Here is a 9,234-nt window from a genome sequence, read left to right as displayed (position 1 = left end):
TATATTAAAACAATTACAAAAAAATTGATAAAATACTACAGAAAACAATGAAGCTTGAAATGTGTGTGTAAATTTATATTATATATATACATGTATAATATGTATTTTTTTTTCCAAAATTGCTAGTTTACGAATTCAGAGATCCTTTGGGGATGACTAAAAGGATTAGCAGTTTCACTTTAGAATGATTTTGTTTTTTACTGAGAAGGAAGAATTTATAATTTGTAGCTTAAACTAGAAACACTACCACATCGTAAATAGCACAACACTAAAGCATAAAAAGCAATCTTGAGACCTTTTTACATTACTATATATAGATTCTATTAAAAATAATAATGGGAACTAGAGGGTCATTGTAGAATATTTTTTCTTAAGGTCTACATACTAATTGATTCATATAAGATGGTCCCTGATTTCTTTTAGCCCATGAGCCAGTATTTATTTTTGTAGTGGGATTAGTAAGGATGCTTGATGGTTCAAATGCTTATCAGCCATCATCATTCTCACTTGCCCTGTTCTTAATGTTTTGGCTATTTTTATTACAATGATTTCCTCTGGGATTTTCATTAGGGTCAGTCATTAGCCTCAGGGGAATAAAATCAAGAAAGGATCTATGTGTCTATTTATGTAACAGTCTGCTAGGGCAATTACATTTTCTCATTGCTATTTGATTAGGCTGTTTTCTTTCTCACCAGATATTCAGACTCTTCGGACTCCATGCCAGATGCACCACCGAGGTGAAAGTTAAATCATATCAGGAATCTCAATGAAGAAGGAGGGTAATGGTTACCAAAAATTCCTTCCAAAAGATCCTTTCATTCCCTGACATCATCACACAGCGATTTTTGACAACTTAGCCAACATAGTCTAAGAGCAATTAGAAATTAACTTTCTGAGATGAATAAGAAAGTTTATTTTCGAAATGGAAGTGAGAAACGAGAAGTAGAAGAGAATATGTTTAGGAAATGTAATAATAATACACAGTGACTTATCTCAAGATGATTCTCAAACTTTGCCAAAAATTCACAAAGGAAAAAAACAGTCAGCAAGGAAAATGCCTATATCTAAGCCCATATTTTCTCTCATTTGAAGTATGGAGTAACTCTTTTTTTTTTTTTTTTTTGAGATGGAGTCTCACTCTCTCGCCCAGGCTGGAGTGCAGTGGTGCGATCTCGTGAGCCACGGTGCCCAGCCGAGGTATGGAATAACTCTTAAGCTCTTCCTGGGGTCCTTCTGGATTGAGAATTGTTGTAAAGTAATACTGCTCAGGTTCGTAAGTTTTATAATCTTGTTTCTCACACAGAGCAAATGTGAATGGGGTGGGAATGCTCAAGCCAAGAGCAGTCAAACGTGCTAATAGTAGCAAAAGCGACAGCTAGACCAACAAGGGCTTGACATGCTTCAAGGAGAGTTGCTCACCAGAGCTTGAGAAACATAACTGAAGCTTTTAGGCGAAACCACTGCATTGCATGTAGCCATGTATTACGCTTAAAGTGATCATTGGCTATCAATAAACAACATAAAGATCCCTGCGCCTTATTTAAGTGGTCGTTGGGCATTAAAAGTGCATTTGCCGGGCGCGGTGGCTCAAGCCTGTAATCCCAGCACTTTGGGAGGCCGAGACGGGCGGATCACGAGGTCAGGAGATTGAGAACATCCTGGCTAATACGGTGAAACCCCGTGTCTACTAAAAAAATACAGAAAAACTAGCCGGGTGAGGTGGCGGGCGCCTGTAGTCCCGGGTACTCGGGAGGCTGAGGCAGGAGAATGGCGTGAACCCGGGAGGCGGAGCTTGCAGGGAGCTGAGATCTGGCCACTGCACTCCAGCCTGGGCCACAGAGCAAGACTCCGTCTCAAAAAAATAAATAAATAAATAAAAGTGCATTTAAATTCTATCAAAAATGTTTCAAAGTTTACTAATATCTTTTGGTTCTTGTTGGGGTGAGCTTTGCTTGTCTGCAAAATTCTTTTGTGTAGAAAACCTCATTCTCCCCAGTATTATATGTGAATGAAATATTACTGTATTTAACATTAATTGAATGCCAATGGTATGGTTAGTATGTTGTTTGAAGGAATGTTGCGATGACTTTGATGCAGAATCATAACTTTCTATCCCCCCCAGGTGAAAGACAACTTGAGTGGGTAAATTACTGTCTTGCAAAGCGACTAGGTGGTTCAGCTGATTGCACCTTTAGAAGTTATGTGGAATGAGGCAGCAGATCTTAAGTTATGTCCGCCTTCCCCCACAACCCCTTCCTGTAAAACTGTCGACTATAATCCTGTTTTCAGTGAAAACAGGGTGGGAAAAATGTAGGAAAGAAGCAGAGAGAAATGGACCTTGAAAGTCTCAGCTAACCATTACTGTTGGCAATCTGTGGGAGGTCGGCAGCCTATTTGTTAAAGTGCTGATTGAAACTCTGGGACACCGGTTCTTTCCCTTAATACAAAACCAATTTTGAGCCAAGTCATTTAAGACCTTTTGAAAACTGATTCTAAAATAGCAGGTGATATCCTGCGGAAAAAATAAACCATGATTTAGTAAACTAAATGATCCATGGAGTAAGGACTGCTTTATTTGGTTCTTAGAGAAAGAGCAGGCACAGATGATAAAACATGGCCAGGAAAAATCCTTGGCACATCTATGTGAGTTCCAGCTTGAAATGACCTTCTCGAGGTTCACAGCCCCGTGTTTGCTGCCCACCAGCTCTGGAAAATGGGTGGAAGGATTCCCACCCAGCTTGGAAAACAGAAAGTCTGCTTACCTGATGATGCTCTGGGGGAAATAAAGGAATGTTGATGCCATTTCATAGTGACCACAGCATTGAGTATTGTTCCTTCAGATTCATTTTGCTGTAGGCTGATCAACATTTCACTTCAGTGATGAACAGTGCTGGCCTAAGATTTTACTTCAGTTGCATTGATAATAAAGCTGATGGTGAAAATGATAATGATGACAAGAAATAGAGTAAAGCCTGCCCCACAACAGTGAGAATTCGGTCAGGTGGTGATTGGCAATAGACTCCTATCCTCTGCTCAGGCCGTGTTCTTTCTTCATTAATCTTGCAATAACTTGACCCTGAGTTTTAAAATAATACATATTTTGGACTTCACATATTGTGTGTTAGGGTTTTATCATATATCAACAATGATTATAATGACGTCCCCCTTTCCTAAGTGTTCACTCTGCACATTGTGCTGAGTGCTTTATGCATGTTATCTCAGTCTTCACGACCATCCTGATGAAAGTCCTCTAATGCCTTTGATCTGTACTTAAAATAAAAACCAAACTCTAAACCAGTTCCTCTAAGGAGTGGTCTGATCTAGCCCCTGCCTACTTCATGTCCTGCGTCTTTTCCACTCGCTCTGCCCCAGCCACACTACCTTCTTTTTGTTCTTGTGACATGCCACACTCAATCTCTCTGTTGGACTTTTTCGCCAGCTTTTCCTTCTGCCTGGATCTCTCTTCTCCCGGACCTTAGTGTGGATGACACCTCCTTGTCATTCAGGCCCCAGATTAAATCGCATCTCCCTAGAGAGGGTTACCTTGACAACTCTGTCTTCAGGAACTTCCTCAATATTCCTTTTACATCACCCTATTTCATTTTTATCCTAGGAGCTAATACTTCCTAAACATTTTCACATTAATTAATTAAAGAAACTCTCTATCTCTGCCAATTTGGATGCAATCTTCCTGAGACTTTGGACTAAATATGTTCTTTAATTATGTTCCCAGTTCTCAGAACAGTGCTTGGCACATGTTAAGTATTCAATAAATGAATGAACCCCAGTTTTTGGATGAAGAAGCTAAAGAACAGAGAGGTTAAGCTATGTCTTAGGTCATATATCTCCTAAATGGTTTATGCAGGATTTAACTGTAAATCTAATGCTCATTTTCTTTTTCTTTTTTTTTTTTTGAAATGGAGTCTTGCTCTGTCTCCCAGGCTGAAGTGCAGTGGCGTGATCTCGGCTCACTGCAAGCTCTACCTCCAGGGTTCAAAGGACTCTTCTGCCTCAGCCTACCCAGTAGCTGGGACCACAGGCAGCCACCACCATGCCCAGCGAATTTTTGTGTTTTTAGTAGAGACGGGGTTTCACTGAGTTAGCCAGGATGTTCTGGATCTCCTGACCTCATGATCCACCTGCCTCAGCCTCCCAAAGTGCTGGGATTACAGGCGTGAGCCATTGCGCCCGGCCGTGCTCATTTTACCACTGCAACCGGCCGTGCTCATTATAATGATCATGCTATACAATACTATGAGATTTCTATACATCACACCTGGAGTCACATAAAGATTATAGCTGAAAACTAAATTTAGCTTCCCAAAGAGGAAATTCCGATTGTATTTTAATCTACTCACTAAGTTAAGTGAGTAAGAGCTTCTTCATTGAACCACTGCGCATTAGATAGGGACCATATTTCTCAAAAGCTCCAAATTTTATGTCTCTGCACTCAAGAGAGAGCAGAGCTGCAAAAACATTTCACTTGTGTTCTCATAACTCTGATCAAGACAGATGCTTTTATTTTTTTTCAGCATTTTAACTATGAGAGGTGAAGCTTTAGTAGGCACACAATTTAGGCTGTTATATATATTCTGGATTAAAAAGTTTAAATATAAGCATAAGAAAAAGCAAATAATAAATGCTGTCACCTTTTTTTGTATTTTCCTGCAAGTGTTTATTTTAAAATATATAATCTGACAAAAACACAAGTTTACAGATTGCATTACATTTTCGCACTGTTTTGAATTATGTGTAAGCAATAAATATAATTTCTGGGTTATTCCAAATTCCCTTTCATAAGCTCTCCTTAAGTTATTTCACATACTGCAAAGTTTAATTTCACCATGCTAGTTTTGTTTAATAGGTTAAAAGGAATTAAATTGGTCTTAAAATAAATTATGCTGTGAATAATAAAAATGCTAATAGGAAATATATTCCATAACACTAGTGCCGTATTTCTTAAGGCTATTGAAGCCTGGTTATCTATCATTACAGGCAGTCTTAACCTACAGATGACTAATCTGTGAAATGAGTGTTGGTGACACAGGAAAGTGTGTGTGCATGTGTGTGTGTTGAAGAAAGCAGAGGGAATTCACCTTTTGGGTGTTGCTTTCTCTGATGATGATATTAATTTTTCTTTGTTCTCCAGTTCAGAAATCTTGGGGTGTGACTGTACCAGTGAGTTAGCTTCCTTGTTTTGCACTAAAGAGTGCTAATGAGATACTGGCCGGAAGCGATGGCTCACGCCTGTAATCCCAGCTCTTTGGGAGGCTGAGGTGGGTGGATCATGAGGTCAGGAGTTCGAGACCAGCCTGGCCAACATGGTGAAACCCTGTCTGTCCTAAAAATACAAAAATTAGCCAAGTGTGGTAGCGGGCACCTGTAGTCCCAGCTACCCGGGAGGCTGAGGCAGGAATCACTTGTACCCAGGAGGCAGAGGTTGCACTGAGCTGAGATTGTAGCACTATACTCCAGCCTGGCGACAGAGCAAGACTCCGTCTCAAAAAAAAAAAAAAAAAAAGACCCTGGTCTTGTGGTTGTCTGGCATGAATCTCCCAGAGGTAACCCTCATCTCTAAATCAAGAAATGGGGAAGACTGCTCATACCACCTGGAGAAAGAAGGATAATCTCCTGAGAGCCCAAAGGGGCCCTTGTATTTGTCTTTTTCCATAAAAATACTGTTATATATTACTATTTGATAAAGTAAAAATAATGATGTTGTTATTATCTATCTCAGATACATTATAGGTTAATATGTATTTGTGTCCTTGTGAACTGGCTCAGAAAAAATGAGAAAAAGATTTCTCATTCCAAACAACTAAAATATAAACTGCCTTTGGGAAGGTAACTCTTTCCTAAGTTAGGCGCTGCTTATAATCACATACTTGACACCATTAAGTTTGTGACTGGTGATGTTTGTGGCCTTGTTATCTCTTTACTTTATCTGCCAGATTGAATTTAGAAACATGAATGAAGCATTAACCTCATAAAGAAACAGTACCGAAATAAACAGCATAAATCTCTAGGCTGAGTTTGGCCTTTTGCCATCTGTCTTTATATAGGATTTCCAAAAAAGATGTGTCTAAGCTGTTCAAAGAGTGAAAGCAAGAAAAAAGAGGAAAGAAGGAAGGAAGGAACGAAGGAAGGAAGGAAGGGAGAGCGAAAGGGAGGGAAGAAGGAAGGAGGGAAGGACGAGAGGGAGGGAGGGAGGGGGAAGAAAAGAAGAAAGGGAGGGAGTAAGGAGAATAAGAAAGAAGGAGGAAAGACAGGAAGAAGGGAAAGAAGGCAGAAGGGAAGGAAAAAAGAAAGGGGTAACATAACCTAATAATAATTTTCATACTATCCGACCCATTTCCTTGCCTTTATTTTCATCATTATTGAATCAATGATGACAGCAGTAGATGCAGTCGTGTGAAATGTAACTCATCCATTCATTTATTCATTCTGCAGTATTTTTTACAGAACTTCACTGTTCAATATTTCTGTATTACTAAGTAGCCTGCAGAGGGTGCACTTTCCTTATTTTAATGTCTTTCTACCCACTTATGACCAAAAGAGGGCCCAGTGTTTTATGAGATTAAAAGAGATTATTCAATGAAAGAGGTGAGGAAGGCACAACTTCTCTTTTCTTTCCTCTACCAAATGTTACAAAATGAAATACGTAAAAGGCATAGGGAATGCAATCTCGATTAGCTTTTTTGTTAATAGAAAAATCAATTTTGTGACTTTCTTTGCATGGAACAAGGATCATCAAGCCTGTGGCCTTCTTCATTTTTGTTTTTGTTTTTTAATTGCTACATCCCTGGGACTTCCTTTTTTTCTTGCTCTTTGTGTACGTGTGTTCTTATTTTTCCTCTCTATACTGCATTGGTCAATAGAAATGTAATGCACGCCCTATATGTAATTTAAAATTGCTTAATAGTCACATTTAAAAACTAAAAAGGAGGTAAAATTCATTTTAAAATATTTTGTTTACTCCAACTTACCAATCTTATCATTTCGCCATATAATCAATGTAAAGATATTATTGAATATTTTACTTTTTTTGGTACCAAATCTTTGAAATCTGCTGTGAATTTTGTATTTACAGCACATCTCAGCTTGAACTGGTCACATTTTAAGCTGTGAATAGCCACATGGTACCAGTGGCTACTGTGCTGGACAACATATCTATATACCTTCCTTTTTCATTCAGTTTGTCCATCCCTAACCAAACTAGCAGAAAACAGTGTATTACAAACTGGTGCTGTTTACTCAGAAAATCTTTATGACTAATTATCCACCAATTTGAATCATGCAGGAAACATGAGACAGGGCCTGTGTTCCTTCTCAGAGACTGTTGTTTACCAGTTTGGAGATTTAAAAAAATAGAAAGTTTTTAGCCAGTTGATTTTTAAGTCACTCTGGCTCCCTCCATCACAAAATGAGGTATAGGTCTTAATTAAAGTCCTTCAATTTTATTTTCCTGAGTGTACATTTTCTTTTCTTTCTTTTTTTTCTTTTTTTATTTTTTCAAGATAGCCCCTTACTCTGTCACCCAGGCTGGAGTGCAGTGTTGCAATCATGGCTTACTGCAGCCTGCAGCCCTGACCTCCTGGGCCCAAGTGATTGTCCCACCTCAGCCTCTCAAGTAGCTGGGAACACAGGCATGAACCACTACATCCAGCTAAGTCTTGCTTGCTTCCTTGCTTGCTTGCTTTCTTGCTTGCTTGCCTTCTCTCTCTCTCTTTTTCTCTCTCTTTCTTTTCTTTCTTTCTTTTTTTCTTTCTTTCTTTCTTTCTTTCTTTCTTTCTTTCTTTCTTTCTTTCTTTCTTTCTTTCTTTCTTTCTTTTCTTTTCTTTTCTTTTCTTTTTCTTTCTTTCATAGAGATGGAGTCTCGCTATTTTGCCCAGGTTGGTCTCGAACAGCTGGCCTCAAGCAGTCCTCCTGCCTTGGCTTCTTGAAGTGCTTGGATTACAGGTATGAGCCACTGCACCTGGCCTGTCCATTCTCAAATACATATTAGTAACTCCCATCTACTGAGTACTTCCTATGTACCAGGTACTATGTATTGTTTATACATATACTTCCATTTAATATTCACAAAAGTCCTTTTGAGTTGAATACTGTTGTTATCACCTTTGTTTTAAAGATGAAGAAACTAGCATGGGGAGGGCTAGGGGAGTTGTCTAACATGATCCAGCTGGAATACTGCAGAACTGGGATTGCAAGCTGGGCCTGGATGACTCCAAATCCTGCCTTCTGTAATCTTATGCATGGTGTCTCCCAAGTGGGGAGTATATTAAATGCAAATTTCAGATGTTGGTAAAGGGTAGAATTCTAGAAGTGGTAGGAATCCTAGAGTTCTTGTAATCAGCTCTCTTTGTTTTTATAAGAAAAATCTGAAGCAGAGTGAGGTTGAGTGGTTTCTCTGTTGAACATCCAGGACTTGAACCCAGGATTCTGAGTCCAAGCCCAGTGCTCTTTCCCCTAATGAGAAACGTTTCCAGATTTAAACTTCAGTTTATAGGACCATTAACAACCCTCTCTAAAGAGGAGGCAAGAGGTTTCAAGTTCTTCCCAGGGAAAGAAAGAACTGACATCAAAAGGTCTGTATGGGGTCATTTGTCTCATCATGACTTTGACTTGGCCTTGATCTTTATTTAGTATTTCAGTTTTATGCTCTGCAACAAGTTTGGCCATGTTGGAGGACCATCCAAAGGTCAGCAAGTTGGCTACTGGTGATTGGATGCTCACTCTGAAGCCAAAGTCTATTACTGTGCCCGTGGAAATCCCCAGCTCACCTCTGGATGAGTATTCCATCCACGTTCTGGAAGTCTCAGGCTCTGAAGGCTTTTTACACACTGCTCCATGGGAGCCTAAGGCTGGTTGAGCAGCACCTCATTCTGTAGGAATCCTGGTCAGAGCAGGACAACGGCTCTACGATGTGCTGGGTGTTCTTCTTCTATCTCTTTCAGCCAGTGTGCTAGGATTGTGATTTCACTTTCTCACCCAGGCAGGGGCTGCAGTTTACAGGAGAAAGACTATTCCTGAATTTGTCTGATTGTGCTGTTTTTTTACTCCTCTTAACTGATTACACATCTCTCCAACATCTCTGACTGAGGCTCACTATTGACTTTTTTGTTTTTGTTTTTGAGAAGGAGTCTCACTCTGTCACCCAGGCTGGAGTGCAGTGGCACGATCTCAGCTCACTGCAACCTCCACCTCCTGGGTTCAAGCGATTCTCCTGCCTCA

The 9,234-nt window shown here is 39.6% G+C and overlaps 1 pseudogene; it reads left to right on the top strand.

The window, feature by feature from the left end:
* Positions 1–922: 922 nt before the first annotated feature.
* Positions 923–8,872, top strand: LOC105500847 (annotated as a pseudogene).
* Positions 8,873–9,234: the final 362 nt, after the last annotated feature.

Source organism: Colobus angolensis, unplaced genomic scaffold (assembly GCF_000951035.1).
Source record: "Colobus angolensis palliatus isolate OR3802 unplaced genomic scaffold, Cang.pa_1.0 Scaffold69, whole genome shotgun sequence".
NCBI lineage: Eukaryota > Metazoa > Chordata > Mammalia > Primates > Cercopithecidae > Colobus > Colobus angolensis.
The sequence above is the reverse complement of the archived record's forward strand: the minus strand, read 5'-3'. Positions and strand labels throughout refer to the sequence as shown.